Raw genomic sequence first — 17,763 nt, 5'->3', positions numbered from 1 at the left:
AATATTATCAATTCATTATCAATATTATTATCATTATATTCCAACAAAGTTTGAACAGAGAGGGACATTGCTCTTCTTTCATGACTTACATAGATATCTCAACGATCTGGTTGAAAGACCGGGTTTAGTCCAACTACGATACCACTTGCTCCGTGTTCATTCATATAAATGGTGACATATGTTAGACAGAGCACCAGTGGCCAGTGAAAATGAAGTTCTACGGGTCAGTTATCATGGTTACAGAAAGTGTAGTCATATTTGACAGGAAGTTCGGGTGCTCTGTGTTGTACAACAATGCCAGGCAACAAGACAACGGAAAACTGCAAAGAATTGTATTGAAAGGAAGCCGGTAAAAACCTGCATGGAAAATTTGTCTCGGACAAAATTTAATCGGACCACAAGAATGCTACGTTAAAGGTACTATGTCCCATTTGCAGGCCCAAAAAATGAAAAAGTTCAATTCCAACTGCATTTGAAAGATTATACTAATTTAGAACTTCCCTAAAAAAGTTGGGCTTGAAAATGTCTTCAAGTGGGAAAATAACGACTATTAGTTGTCAAATCGACTTTAGGGCTATAGAGCCCAAAAGTAATAGTCTTGATTTTCAGACAATTGTACCGAATGGTCATACGTTTTATGCTGCGCAAAGATTTAATCAGTTTAATATTGGCCATCACAAGAAGTGGGTTATTAATGTAGACAAATGCTCATGTACCCTTTACAACTCTTTTCATGTATGTTATTACCAAAGAAGAAAAAAGGCCAGTCAGACACTCAATAGTGTCTGACAGTGAAGTCTAGCAAGTAAACGGGTTTCCTTGCATAATTTGAATATGAGGACACTGCTAACGTTTAAATTTCACAGATAGGACATACATGACATATTCATAATTCCTGCAAAGTTCTACAGCATTTGAGGTTGGCTGCAAAAGGGACATAGTACCTTTAAAGATAAACTTGAGTTCTGGTAAAAAAAGAAAATTAATTCTCACAGAATCAAACGAAACTTACACTGAATGTTCAAGATTACAAATAAATGACATGTGCCAAACAATTTTGGAAGAAAATGTGTACTGGCTGAGTAACGAGCATAGAAAGATAAGGAAATCAAGGTAGTACTAGCCCCGACACCATTTGTGTAGTCCCATATACATCTTTCTGTTTACAGTGCTTGTTACTTTACCAAGACTGGGCCAAATTTATTATGATTTTGATGACTCCAGAACCTTGCAGTGCACACCAAAACTTACACGCTACATGATCAACTGTTTCTGATGAATTCCACACCTTTTCTTTCACAATGCAATCGCATTACCAGAACTCACCTTTATCTTTAACAATATTTTATTCATGGATCTTGAAAAATTGAAACATCATTCTACTTAGAAGTCTGCGTTTTTTAGAACAAATATATTAAAGGCAGGGTATATTCTATTAACTCTTCAGATTTATTAATACTACCATCTGGTGTTCACAATGTCCCGATGTGTCAACATCCATGTCCCACAATGCATCACCAACTGATGACGCGCTCGTGATGGATGTTTGGGTAACCGGAAATCGCTTAATGTACTCTAATTGGAAAATACATAACAGTAGTAGCGATGTCGGTAAATACCTTGCCTTTAGCGACTAACAATATTTCTTTCAGATACTGAACTGTTGTCAATTTCTATCATTTTACTCATTTTTTCATGTCTCTGCTCATTACGTATAACTTTCTATTACGATGAAATTCTTTTTCTGTATAGAAATGATAATATGATAGTGAATATCACGGACCTCGTTATGTATTTGTCCTATTTTATATATCTCTCTTTAGAAATCTAACCATCTGATTGGTCGAAATTGGAGTCGAGAAGTTTAGCCATGCCCCGCTTACCGGTTATTAGTCTTTTAAAAGATACCCGCATGCCCTAGGTAACGGGCCGCTTCAATTAATTTTGACGAGATCCCCATTGCTTTACGTGTATGAAGTTCCTTTGTGCGAGCGCGGATACAATACAGAGCAGTGTGTGTGAGATTCCAACATGATTGTAACATTCAGTCATCTTTCCAGCGAATATTAACAGACAGTGTCTCAGATTTTCTGTGATGTTTAACCAATCTTTACTCAAGAGAAGGGTTAAGGTAAGAATTCTTGGTAGATTTTTGTGCTAATGCGGTATATAAAAGACATATCGACTGCTTTAATATTCGAGACTTGGCTGATGGCTCTCGGGGACGTTGCATCCTGCCATGACCCCGATGCGCGCCTGGTTGAGCCTATAAAAGAACCAGGCCTTTTATGGCAGTCTATATATCTATATTACTGCCTTCTTTGTGTTTTTGTACAATTTTCAAATTATGATGATTACTCTAGCATGTACATGCCTACTTCTATTGTGTACACTGCTTTGTATTGCATATGTAGACAAAACGAAATTTACTATAGATAAAAAGGCATTGAATCGATTAGGATGACAGTTTGAAATAGCATATCAATGGACTTTATGCAATTAACCAATAACCAAATGAGCATATCGCGAGAGAATCTGTGTATATATTACATAAAGGGCTCCTGATTGTTGCAGTGTAATCATTTAAAAAGCACTTATGAAAAAACGCCCGCTAAAATGCAGTTAATGGTCACTTGATGCCGCGCCAATTTTCGGCATCAAATTCAATGGAGAGACTTAATTAGTGCCTCTACGTGTCGATTTCGGCAAGCTATTTCGAACACCTTTTTTTGTTGTTGATATTACTATCTCCTTCTCTCTCTGTCTCTCTCTCTTCATGATGCTACTTACTCACGCTTTCCCTCGTCTTGTTGGCCTTCTACTTGCCGCTTGTGGCGGAGCTCTCGGGCTTAATGCATTGTGGAGTACTACCGGATTTCCCGCTCGCTACGCCGGCCGCGGGTGCACGTCGTTTCCACGACGGAACCTAGCGGGAACCGCGGACACTCCAGTGCTCTCCAAGGGGATCAAATTCACAGGCGGGCGAACGGCGTCGTCTGCGTGGGGCGGGGCGTAAAGAGATGGCTTTATTGCGGCGGTGGAGTAAGACGATAACATCTAGGGCTATGATGCGCGAATGTGTGTGCTTGTGCGTGTGTGTCAGAGTGCGTCATTAATGGGAGATGGGACAAAATTCGGTTAATGAAATGTGTGCGTGTGTGTGTGTGTGATACTTTTGTTATGATGCCCAAAAAACAACGAATTAATTGAAATGTGTGTGTGGGGGTCATGGATGAGCAATAAAGACAAACAAATTACAAATAATAAATAATAAATAAGAATAAGAAATAATACCATGATCAATTTACTGTATGAAAAGCGCTGAGACTGTTTTAACAAATATGTAAAACTGGGGAGTATCACCCACTGTCCTCCATCAGCATCAACATCATTTCACTTGACATAAACCTGATAAAACTAAAGAACGTTACGATCATAAAGACTTTCCAAATACTCAACCTAAGACCATTCAAGATAATAATTGTGCGCCACCTATTGAAACATGCGATCATGATATTAACATATAACATAACCCGGACACGTTTTAAATAATCAATGCAATAACGATAATAGATAATAGTCATATTTGTATAGCGCTTAATACTACGTTGGGGTGTAGTTATTGTCTTTAAGGTGATTCCTTGAAAGATTTCGCAATCGTGTTGAATAAAAATACACTATGGCATATTGATAGCACGGATAAAATCAGTTCGACTAAAGTAGTTACCGGTTCCTATTTTCACGAGATATATCCAAACGTTAGAATGTCAGAACTCTTCATAGTATCTATTCCTCGTTAGATGGCGTTTAAAATTGTGAGCGCGAGATCGTCTGATAGCCATTGAATATGAGCCGAAGGTTAGTTTACATTGACAATTGACGTAAAATGATGTGTTAGAGTTGCATTAGCTTGGGTCGATGATCGTTCGTATCTCTCCCGTTAGTATTATAGTTTGTGTGAGTAAGTACATTTACTTAGATGAAGAAACAAAAATCCATATCATGTACAATGGAAAAAGAGTTCAGAATTACGTGAGGATGTTTATTTGATATCTTTATATCAATAGGCTGCTAAAAACAAATTTCCGATCTACACAGCTTCAACAATCATAGTAGAATTAAAGGATAATGAATGAACTAGAATATATACATATAAATAAAATCTTAACACATTATTAAACTAACAACATTAACAAAAGTAATCACTGCTATAACAACAGTGAAAAGATGCAGATTGCTCTCATTATCACACAATGTATAGCTACCTCACTGATTTTAGATACAATGTCATGTTAAGGAGTGAAGTCGATCAGTTTATACAGGCGAACATGCCGAGTTTTGAGTACCACAGGGGTACATTCAAGGCCCGATTTATTTGTTTGAACAAAAATGACTTGTCATATGTTTTACCCAGGAATCACGCCACTTGTTATATGCAGACGGTGTAAATATTTAAATATTTTATCCCGATAGTTTAATTCATTTTGTACATATCCATTTTCGAATGATCGAAAACAGGGATAAAACTTAAATGTATATCATACTTATTAAATCATACCGCTTTAACATGATCAACCACTACTATTTCAAACATGTTTCAAACAGTAGTGGTTGCATGATTTGGACTTTTCATTTTCAGGTTTCGTTTAAAATGAGATCTAGCAAAGAAAGTGTTGACATTTTTCTTAGACTGTACTGAAAATGATAATTGTTTACAATCTAATCCCATATCAAATAAAATGACTGGTATATATTACCTTGATTATAGAAGATCCGAACTTCTTGTGCGAAGTTTCCTGTTTTACGCTCTTTTTTCCCCTTAATAACTTAAATTTCTTGACCATTATTCGCACAGTGAAATGCACATAACGTAGGTAAATGTTTAGTGGGTAGATAATTTTATATTATGAAATACTGATCATGATTTTGAAGGAGAATTCATCGGGCACCTACTCCCCATTATATTAAGTGGGGCGTAATAAGAAAACTGAAGCGGGTGACGAGACTAGTAAAAGAATAAATGGTATTCATTGATTACGAAAAATAGGATGGTTGGATTTCATCATCGATTTCATAGATCAAGGGTTATCAATCCACAACTCCACGTCGCTTCTATAGTGTAGGTATATCATTTTATAAGATGGCTGTCGTGAAGTGGCCCTGCATTGGCGCCAGCGAATTGCAAATTGTTTCATAGCACCACATATAGATTTCTGAGTCTGGTTAGACAACTCGGAGTGTAAACCCCAACATGTATATGTAACACACGATCCTTCGTATCCAGCTCATGAATAAGATACGATTAGGAGGGGATGGCGGGAGGAAGGAGTAGATATACCCACACTCTTGTCTGCGGATTAAGTGCAGAGGGAGGATTGTAGCCCCGGGAATGCTGAGGTAGAACTTGATCGTCGTGTTTACCAAAACGTTTGGGCAAACTGAGTCAAAGCTTGCGTTCAGAAGTACGTAGTGACGCCATAAAAAGGGTCTTGAGCGGCTGAACTGGAGTAAGACGAGCTCACTGTAGAAGCTATCGGCCTCATCTCTGTCGCTTTCAGAATGTACATTGGCATGCCCATCTCCTCACTGTTTGCGAAACGGTTACTCGAAGCAAAATCATGCATCAGCCTCCGAAATTTTTCCTCGAGAAAATCTATCGTCTGTTTTTTTTTCTACATTTCATGTCCTAAACAACAAAATTATTTTCATTACATCTGTTAAAATCCGCTCATTTCATTTAATTCTCGGTTTTATTACCCACAAAAGAATAGTTAGAAGATTATCACTCGCATCAGAGAGTTTACAAAGAAAATTATATTCACTTTCTTTGAATATAGGATTTTTCAGTATACGCGAGGATACGGAATATGATCATAATGCTTACCGATCAATGACAATTATCAAATTTGTCTATTAAACATTTCTTACACTGGATCGGCAGTCACTGCTATTATTGTCTCTTTTCGACATTCACCTTCGGTCCTTTTTATCCAGTGTTCTCGTTGAATTATAACATCACTCCCTTGTGGACATGATCTAGATATAACTGATTGACAAGTCTAGAAAAACTCAATTGGATTCACGGCACGTCACATTAGGAACGTGCAAAGTGTTACAAAATCGAAGACTATAAATATTAATTGAGAAGCGCGCGTTCTCGTTGACTTTTCTCTCTTCGAACTCCCCAGCCTCTTCATAATAGTATACTATTCTCGTTTAAGTCTGCGTATCAGGTTTAGAATCTATTTCAGTTTCCGAAGGAACAGCATTTTTATAAAATTTCTTTCCTCGGGGAGAACATTTTAAAACCTAATGACGGTGAATTAAAATAGAAATACGTTTCCTTTCCTTTCTATTTAAGGCGCATAGGGACATGCTATCCTGTAATGTGTTATGCGCTATAAAAGAACTGAGTATTATTACGTTTTAATTCATTTTTCGTTTGAATGATTTCAAATTTTACCATCCTAAACGATATGTATTGCTCCTTATATTCGGGATGGTGCATGTATTTCCATATTTTTCCTTCTCTAGTCTGTTATATCAATAGAGGGGGAAAACGATGTTTAAAGATGAGATGTTTTAATTAATCCCCCTCCAAATATGAATGTAATTATACTTTGAGATGTACCCACAATTTATACATAGACATCCATTCATAAGGTTTTACACCGAATTAAAATCGATAACTAATTCAACATTTAATCAAATAGATTTCGGCATGGCGTTAGTTTCCCCTGAACCTTCAAAGTCTGCCTTGTTTTGCGGTGAAAGGGAGCAGGTACCACTTGTACTAAAAAATGGATTTTCTTGACCAGACTGAATTTTTATTGAATTACAGTTATTCTATCAGAGGTATAATTTTTCATCTTTGGAAAACGCCAGTATTCTCAGTTTGCTTTTATTTGGTTTTTCAAGAATGGAAAATGTTGTGCATGAAGTGATCATTCCAACCCATGTCATTCTATGGCCAATGTCAAATCAGGGACTGTGATACGAACATTGTCCCTGGTCACAAAAAATATCCCGGGATTCACTACATACAGTAATGTACCCTTGTTTTGGGTTCATTTTGCTAAAACGAGTTGGCAAATTAATTAATGGGCGGCTTTTTATCACGGTAACTGCTGGCAAATCTGTTAATATACATGTATATAGCGGAGATTATTTCCTTAATTATACTTGTACGTATATATACATACATCGCGTATATCTACACCTCTCTAACTATCCCTTCCCATCATGCATCAGCTCCAATGAAGACATCAAGGTTTGTGTGTATACTGCCCACTACCTTTTTCCCGCGCAGCATGCACGCTCGTCTGCCGGATGAGACCATTCTCGACGATTTCAAGTACTTAATGGATATGACGATTGCTCGATAAGTTTGAGAAGTCGTACGTGGAGGGGATATAGCCCTCTGATATTGAGCTGTTCTGGATCGAAGGAAAGGTATGTGTGTCAGTAAATAGTCCCATTCTAGAGAAAGAACGGTTGGGATTAATGAAAGTTATAAGGAAGGCCCATCCCCACCAAAAAACGCCAGGGACGATCGTGTATATGATAAAGCAAAGGTATATTGGTACCTTTTTCAACACTTTCAAAAAACCTGTTCACAGTTGAACTAACATTTTAGTATACAAATAATACATAGCAGTGAGAGCATTAGTAAGAATTACCCTTTGGAACAGTTTAACACGCCCGAGTCGATAGCCTAGGGTGTTTGGACTGTTTCAAAGGTACCGAGTATAGCCTAAAGACGTCCCTCAGATGGAAATTGATGCAGAAAAATAATATATACCACTCTTACAGGTTTATAATTTTACTTCGTGAGTCTCGTTGAAGAATAATGGAAATACTGGAAAGGATCCTCCTGAATTGAAACCGATTAATCTTGACTATGACCTACCTCACAGAACCCTTTTTATGACTAGCCTCACCCAAAGCTCCTATGAAACACCGCTAATGGCCCTCTTTGGAGCCATATACGCCTTCAGAATCGACGAAACCAGACGTTAGTGGGTACGTATGTTTTCATCCTACTTGTGAGTGACGTAGCTACAAGGGTCGTGGGGGCATGATCCTCCATCACATTCTTTGGGGGGGGGGGGAGAGAAAAGAGAGAGAGAGACAGAAAGTTATGTCACGAAAGAGGAAAATGAAAAGAAGATAGGATTCCCACTAAACTTTCCTTTTATCGTTGACCTTGACAATTCACATTTCATCCCACAATAAAGACTGCCCCCCTCCCCCTATGATGCTAGTGCCCCCGCAATGGCTAGAACCGTATTACGCCACTGGTATTTTTTTCTGTGTAGCAGAATTGTAATTTCAATTGAAGTGCCAGTGTACTGTAGGCTTAGCCACAAGATAGTTGTTGATATATAATGTCCCTTTCAACTAGAGAACTAAGCATGATATAAGCCATAAAGGCAATTTGAAGAAAAACAATAGTTTGACAGTCACTGTCATTAGCTGTGGCAATTCGTATTGATTTATAGCCTTCAAATATCCTAAATTTGATATAAAAATGACAACCTCCATGCCCCAGTATGAGGTGACTGTTTCCCCAATTATTAATGGCCGTGTCAATTATGAATTATGAAAGGGGGGGGGGGGGGGTCTGGAGCCCCCGTAGTCATTGCTGTACCTATGCTAACAATATCATCCATTAAAGAAGCTGGATTTAAACGCGACTGTCGTACGTAAAATAGTTAATGAAGCGACATAGATAACATAAATGAAATGACATCAATTAAGACGTCATGGGAAAAATGATCGACTGACTCAAGATAGTATCAACAGTTGTATTGCTTCTCATTTGACATCAAAGTTCAGAAGTCTCCTGAACCCCTGACTGTCCGCAATACGAAACTATTCTGCTAAACATCGGTCAATAAAAGTAGATTATAGCGGGAGGAACTGGGAGCTTTTAGAGAGGCACACGCTGTTCAGCTGATGTTCCCCGATGAAGCCCATTCCTGCTGGAGTCAGAACTAAAAATCCTTCGACTCATCGCGAGAAATGGGCGGATGTTTTTGACCTCTTTCGGGTGGAAAGTCAACACAAAAGTCATTGAAATCGGTGCAGAGCAAATTTGACGTGGACGGTTGAGGTGTTTTACCACACGTACGTGGACACTTAAATACTCCCCACAGGAGCAGAGCACAAGGTCTGGTCCCCTTGATGCGACAAATGAGAGCGAGCTGGAGAGGATGAGGGGAAGAGAGGAAGAAAAAATATCAAGAGGAAAGGGGGGGGGGGGGGAGGGAAGGGAAGTGTGAAAGAAAGGGGGCGATGCACAGGCCGTGTCCAGAAATGTAGTTTTCGATGATCATATACCCAGCAGTTCATGGAGACGTACACGTCATGAAATGAAATAAACTTGTTACGCTAAACCTGTTGCACAGCATTAACAATTTCAGTTGCCATAACACAAATACAAAAATAAAGATAAAGCGCCCTCTCTTTTTAAAGCGAGGTTATAGACCACCTTAAGAACTATTTTATGAATCTTTGGGATTTAGATTACAAATTTCCAAGTGAGGTTATGTTCTACTAAAATTGATTAATGTCTTAATGTTGTACAATCTAGGATTTCTTAGGGGGAGGGGGCTCAACTTTTTTATTTTGGGCTCCCGAAAAATTGAAAATCGCGCCGGCCGAAAATTTGCTCAGTGGGGTGGGGGGGGGGGGGGGTAGTGAGCACTATTTATTTATTTTTTGGTCCTCGAAAATTTTAAAATTTGCACCCCCCCCCCAAAAAAAAGTTACAAATCACGTGTTTTTACATGATTTTTTTTCTCAAGGGGGGGGGGCACCCCCCTCCTGGATCCGCCACTGCTTTCTAATCATGATGCAGTGATGACAAACATCTAATTTCGCAGATTAAGATATGCAAGAGGTCACACCTTTACAATGTAAGTTCTGGTCATGCGATTGCATTGTAAAGAAACGGTGTGGAATCGATCAGAAAAGGTTGAACAATTATTGTAGCATATAAGATGCGTTTTTATATTGGTGTGTACTGCAAGGTTCTGGAGTATCACAATGATACCGGGTACCCATTTAATTCCACCCGGTAGGGGTGCCAAATGTAGACGTCCTATGCATTGCCATAGGACGTTAGTGCTTTGACAGGGATTCGAACCCCGTACCTTGTGCTCATAGACCGGATACTTGCCCACTTAACCACGACACTTCCAGTCTATATACTATTCTACAAGCTAAAAGTGAAAAACAAAAAGAAGGGTAAATGAATGTTATGAGAACCAACTGTAAAGCAACAATCAGACCTGGGGTGTTTCACAAAGTTCCCAAGTCGAACTTAACTCTAAGTTGAACTTAACATTATGGAGAGCCATTTGTCGCCTTAAAAAATATATATTTAAAAGCAAAAATCAAGTATTTAACACTTTTCATAAATTCCACATCAAGAATATGAAATCTCCTTGATACTAGAAAATATGAATGATTCGAATGAACATTTTATGCCTTTTAAAATAAATTTTACAAAATACGCAGAGATAAGTTCAACTTGGGATATTTGTGAAACACCCCCTGGAACAATAATGGTATAAATGACGGAAAATACCGCGTTGAAATCAACTCTATATAAAGGGTATCTGTGTGAGTAGCCCATGTTCCTATTTATGCCGACAGCCTCTTTTAAATGTCCAACCCCAAACAATTAGCAGTCATTAGAGGAGCACTTGGTCCTCGATAAAGATCGGATCCTGACATTTGGCATGTTTTCTCACCCGGAGAGCAAAGTGCCCGAAACCAAGATTGCAATCTTCTCCCCATCAACTGCGATTACATTTAAAGAGAACGTTGAGTTCTGGGAAAAGGTGCCAAATAAATGTCACGCTTTTATATTTCTTTTTACTAACTTGTGGAAAAATATTTTGTTTTATATTCTCCTGTTGTTTGACGGTCTAAAAAGATTTGGATAAAAAGGGAGCATGCATGTCTGCCGGGTAAAATTGTTTCCCAAAATTGGCTACATTTTACCCAATTTTGGAAACATGTGACCAATATTGGTCTTGTGGGTGCTATCATGTTTCAAATATGGCTAGAAATACATGGAGTTTAAAACTTTAGCCAAAACGTTGGTATCATTTTGCTTGTGAAGTCCCTTATACCCATGTCTGTGTCGTCCAGTGCGTTTCATTGTTTATAATTTCAAGTAAAATGTTCCCAATTAGCTTCAATTTTGATTATCCCATAATGTAACACTAAAGAATAACTTCCAGCCAGTTCATTAAATATAAAATTATATGACCGGTACTCAACAGCGTATTGTACACTGTCCATTATGCAGTCATTTGATATCAACAAGAATGTTATTTCAATACAGAGACTCGCCCCCACCCCCAAACAAAATGATGCTAATGAAGACAAAAAAAACTGTTGGAAATACCAGGCTTTTACTTGGGAGTTTTTGTCCATTGTTGTTGTTGAAATTGGTAATCTTTATTCTTAGTTTTTGTACCACTTTTATTCGGGTTCCCTGTCATTTTATAGGAAATAAAGTCATTATCAGTTCAATATTAGACTCGTGTATAAAACAAACACGTATTATGACTATAATTTCAAAAGTTTCAATTCCATGCAGAGAAGCCTTTTTCAAAGGTATCAATTTTATTTATGATAACACATTAGTATTTAAAAGATAGTTAAACAGGTCATAAGAAATATAATAACATAAAGATATGCATGATTTAGGTGTGGGCAATCTCCTGTCAGTTGTCTTAATTTTTGTCTTTACATTTTTTCACTTGATTTGACAAAAATAGATTTGATAAACGCTCCTTGTAAAATATTATGACCTACTCGCTCATTGACAGGTTCCTTTCATGTATAATATATGCTCCTGTTACTGAAAAAATGTCACTTCAGCTCTTTAAGTAAGAAGAACAGATTTCAATAGAAATGGGTATGAAGGTCTAATTTCGAGCAACTGTGGTTGGAATCGGAAAAGTGCATTGGTGCAATCATTCGTCTGCTCATTTTAATCACCGAGGTATAAAGGGACTCACAGATTCAAACACAGTATACCCTTACATCATGTACATGACAACTATATCTCTATTAACCCAGATAATAATCCATATATTTTGGTCCTGAGCTTCTTTGGAGAAAAATTAGAGAACCCTTTCATCTTAATCAACCACAACTACTGACCATCCCGAGTACACCGATGAATAACCGGCGGGTTATGGAGTTTCTTCAATTTTATTTCCGTTCACATTATGAGCCATTGTTCCTTTATTCTACATATCTGGAGCAATATCTATAATAACTATTTAAATACTTTAAAAAGGGGCAATGCGTCCACAGTTATATGGCGATGATTGATAGATTATACTGCTTTGTCAACACGATTAAATGCATATTACTGCTAATAGCATTCATGATACCCCTATGTCTCCATGCACTTTTAGTTCGCTTCATTGTGGCTAAAGAAATGATTATGGTCATAAAACAGACGATAAAAGCATTCTCATCGTCGTACGAATGTTCGTAATGAGTTGACAAAGGTGATCATGATTTGGAGGGGAAACTGCTCTAACAATCAAACAAATGTTCTATTCAGTATTCGCTGTAACCCCTTGTTAACACTGAGATGATTCCTGGCTAGCTAAACCATAAGCATTCGTCCTAAAAAACGTGTACTTTTTACAAATATATAATTTTATTGCCTTGTTTACACTGTCTGCGTTTAACAAATTACCGGAATGTCTTTCTTTCCACCACTCAGTATTCTTCGCGACCTATTTTCTGTCGCTTTCGGAATAAATGGACTCGTTGTCTATGAATGTTGAACTTAAACATAAAATTCGGACCTTATTTTGGCTGTCACTACGGGCCCATCACCCGGTCATTATCCGTCAATCATTCATTAATCATACCCCTTCTCTTTGATCTTGCTTTGTTCTGTTTCTGCAATTCTGTAATATATCTATCTGTCTATCTATCTGTCTGTCTCTCCTTGACTCTGTCAAACCTTTTATCGTTATTGTTTTCTTTCTTGCTTCTTTCACCTTTCATTTTGATAATAATAACAACATTTCGCTTATATATATATATATATATATATATATATATATAGCGCTTAATGCAATGTCTCTAAGCGCTTTACAGATATACTATTACCCCGGTCATTGGATTCAGTGCTTGCCCGCTCACAATGTGTGCACAATCTCCACTCACTGGGGTGCATTCTAGCCAGGCGTTACTTGACGCTCAAAAACTGTTTAACCAACAATGACGGTCGCATCCGACCGGGTTACCATTTAACACCTGGGTGGAGTGTAGCAAGTGCAGGTTAATATCTTGCCAAAGATATTAGTTCCGTGTCGGGATTCGAATCCTTAACCTTCGCATCTCCAGTCAAGCCACTCGACCACGACACTGCCTTCCATCTAATGTTGTTCTTAAATATTTGGCAATGCATTAATATAAAAACCTTCACTGGTTAGTTGTAGTCTGCAAGCACAGGGTCTAATATGACACTTTATCACAACTCCTGAAACCTTGAGCAGAGCCTAGCTCTGTCAGTTTCTGGCTGTGTCAATCTGGCTATAATACAGAGCCTAATATAGTCTCATAGCATAGACACGCACAGCGACTGACAAAGGTTTGTGCCGGCAAATTAGGTTAGTTGGTTATTTGTAAACTTAATTTATAATTCTGATGTTCAATATTTAGTAAATGTATATAATGTTGAATAAATTATGTATTACTTTATCCAGACTTCGACTTTCTTACTTGTAATTACATCTTACTTTCAATCTTCTTTTACAAAATTAAGATATTTCTCTACAACTAATGACATAGCCTCTCTATAATCTCCCCATCAAACTCGTTTGATTTTAGAAATAAATGAACAGTAGACAACAATTTTAACCAACAATATACTTGGTTTTCAAAATGTTATTTCTGATTCTATTCTATAACTATAAAGATTGATGGGCTAACTTGTTATGAAATGAATTTATTACTAAAAAAAACATTGTAATTTCTTAATTTCATATTTCAACGTTTTGACAAACGATGGTTATTGGGAAGTATTTTCTTTATTGCAATGGAAAGTTTAGCAATTGACCTTTCTTTGAAAACATAATACATAGGGGTAATCTAATTATGCACAATTTCCTTATTTTATGAAATGTTGTTGATTACGTTCAATAAGCAAGAAATTCAAAATATTAACTGACGTTTTGACATTTTTCTTACAAAACTTCCAAATTGCTTAGTTTTATGATATTTTTTTGGATTCAATTTTAACCTTATATATAAATTATATTATATATATAAATTATAATTATATTTTTAAAGTTCAATTTAGATTTAGATTAATATCCTTTTTTGTCAGTCAAAATGTTATTTTGAAGGAACCTGACACTTTTAGTCACGGTACATGTATGACATTGTGCACAGACCCTATCGTACTTTATTTTGTCTGGCATATCATTATACATAAGCCCTATTCCCCAATCCCTTGGTCCCCCATGAGGTCGCCCCTACGAACAAACAAATACGATATGCCCCCTCCCTCCTTGGATATTTGTGGATCTTCTCTACGCTGCCATTTCACCGTTTTTCTGACATGTTATTATGCCGCCGTAACACCCCACCCCAAGAGCAAGCAAACATGGTATGCCCTGATTGCCCCCTCCCTCCTTTGATATTGAGGTATCTTTCTGTACGCTGAAATGTCACCGTTTTTCTGGCATGACATTATGCATAGGCCCTACCCCCGCCCCCCCCCCCCCATGGAGCCGCCCCTGATGAACAAACAAACACTGTTTGCCCCCTCCCTCCTTTGATATTCAGGTATCTTCTGTATGCTGTCATGTCACCGTTTTTCTGCCCCCTCGCTTTCCCACTCACGAGTGCTGTCTGAGTGGCATACCCATCGTTTGCCGCTGTTCCGCTACGGATCAAATTCCAAGCCGATAGAACCCATTTACGACGCGGGCTTGAATAAATGCTTTGCCCTCCTTCACAATGCCTCACTAAAAACCGTTTGTCGGGCATTCACTTAATGGACCTGAACAGTCTCTGTCTATTCTTTCTTTACCCTCCCTCCGACCACGTCTCTCCGTCTTATTTGTGCTCCCTCTCTCCGTTTCTTCCCTCCAGTACCTTACTTATCCAAAGCTGCTATTGTAGATGGGGCATCTTCCAAGGCTTCACTCCTTGGCTATTTTCCGCCTCTTTTTAAGGTTGCTTAAGCGGCATCACGGTTTCAAGGCATAATGGAAGGGGAAGAGAAACAAGAATCAGAGAGACAAGTGGCCCCTCCTCCACTTATTCGATCGAAGATGCGGAGAGGCCTTTGCAATCACTCATGCTTGCTGGAAGGCACCCCTGGGACTTCCCTGTCTAACGATCATTCCATTATCTAAATATATCAATTCCCACATTTTTATTCAATGGCCTGTCATAACTATTGCCTTGCTGGTTTCCAAATCGACTAAACACCATGGAAATCAGGCCGGAAGCTATCCAACCCTTTTTGCTTTTCTTGATATTTGATTCAAAGCAAAACAGAACAAGGGAAGATGGAAAGTGCTCACTTGCAGGAGACTCTTGTCCTTATTAAACGCTTGTTATATGACCAACTATCCGTTAGAGCAGAGGACTTGTGTCTAAAGCACTACCTGGCGGCTATTAAGTCGTCTTTAGAATTTGAATCGGACGTAGAAAAGCTAGCATATCACCGCCAGCGCTGCCCCTTGAGTCTAATTTATTCCGGTCTCGAAAAAACTCTTACCTCTTGATGGGTCGCGCGCGTTTGGAATTCAAAAAGTCAAGTTGTGGTGATGGAGGGCTGCGCAGAAAGCTCGTCTGCTCGCAACTCTGAAATGGCGGGAAATCAAAAGGAAAATAGCTCATATTCAACTTGTTCTTGATGCAACAGCGAGCAGCATGCTAAATAAAACTACTCGATACTGTTTTAAGAGATGGCTTCACTTATAACAAAACATCAATTAAGTTCGCTCTGATATAAAAACAATGATAACAGGAGTAAAGTAGAAAATGACGGACTAACAAGTGACATTACTTGGGAAGGATGAATAAAATCGATGGAACTTGAAATATATCGGATCGGATCTTGAGTTGACAGTGAATATACACAGCGCAAATTGATAGCGACATTTCCCCCATCTCATTTTCGAGGCAAGTCTAACTCCTCGACGTAATTAACGCCACGTCACTGTTCTCAAACGGTAGCAACTTCTTCACTTTTTGAAATTCTCGCCTTAAAGCTCGATCGGGATGGTCGTATATGAAATTACGAACACGACTGTATATCATCAACATGTTTTTAATGCAATTAGGTAAGCCCGACATGACGTTACAAAAAGAGTAAGTGTTGCATGGTGATGAGAGTTAATTTGTCCAGGAAATGTAACAAGGAATTGTTTTATTATGTCTGCTGAATATATGTTTGAGTTAATATATTCTTCCGCATGTCCACTTATTCATCAAAGGAACTCCTTTCTAACTTCTTGGTCCATTTCGATTCCCCTCTCTTTTATTGTTTCATTAATGTTCATTAATGTTCTTTGTATTAATGATATACACGTATTTATATTCATAATTTACCAATTTCATCGTACTCAATTGAATACTGTTCATAACCATGTTGAAAATGTATGTATTATATCAATCCAACCCTTTGGTTGCTACGAAACAGGGGGAGGGCACATCACCATGCTTACAGGCGGCACAGACGAAAGAAAGAAAAAAAATATTATCATCATCATGAATATTCATTTACATCCTCCCATCTTTATCAATGAATTATAATCAACTTATTTTCAAGATAGTAGTATAGTAAGAACATGTAAGTAATATCACCTGTCTTAATTTTCTCTATCAGAACCGTCGGCAGGATGACTTATCTACGAGTGAACAAAGCCAACATATACAGAGGGACTATTTAACTTTTGATTAGAAATACCAGGCGCATTTATCCTCATAACAACTCCAATGATTCTCACTCTCACAAAACTTTTTTTTTGGCACCCTTCTGTTTTCCCCTCATATAAATGTTTTGTTTATTTCGCCTGTTATGATATTCAGTTTAATTTCTTTTTTAGGTTAACATCCTTGTTTAGACCTATTCACAACTCTGTGTATTCAAAGAATATTATTTCTTGTAAGTAGTTATTACAGGCATGACAGGTATTTCTCACTACCAAATTAATGTTGTATTTCAACATGGTCACATAATCTGTCTTTATTCCCTTGTTATCTTCTGTTCTCCCTTCTTTCCGCCTCTCTGCTATTGTTTTTCTCTCTGTCATGTCTTTCCATCACCCCTCTGCTTTGCCCCCTTTTCCACCTCGCTATTTCTCTCTCTCGTTGTCATTATTTATGCCTCCTATCTCCCTTTCTTTCGCACATACACAAACACACACATACACTCACACCCCCCCTCTCTCTCTCTCTGTCCCCCTTTCCCCATCTTGGGTTTTTCTCAAACAAACACACGAACACACACACGCCCCCCCCTCTCTCTCTCTCTCTCTGTTTTCCCTTGTCGCTCTCAATGTTTGCCCATTCTCCAATCCTTAAATGTCTCTCCATTGCTCTCTCTCTCTCTCTCTCCCTCTCTCTCTCTCGCTTTCCCTCTCTCCTTTCCTCTGTCTCGCTCTCTCCCTCTCTCTCTCTCTCTGTCTCTCTTTGTCCCCCTCTCTGTCTCTCTCTATTTCAGTTGCAAACGAACATAAACTAAGCTGAAGT

This window comes from Strongylocentrotus purpuratus, unplaced genomic scaffold (genome assembly GCF_000002235.5).
Source record: "Strongylocentrotus purpuratus isolate Spur 01 unplaced genomic scaffold, Spur_5.0 spur5_scaffold_15, whole genome shotgun sequence".
NCBI classification, from domain to species: domain Eukaryota; kingdom Metazoa; phylum Echinodermata; class Echinoidea; order Camarodonta; family Strongylocentrotidae; genus Strongylocentrotus; species Strongylocentrotus purpuratus.
The sequence above is the reverse complement of the archived record's forward strand: the minus strand, read 5'-3'. Positions refer to the sequence as shown.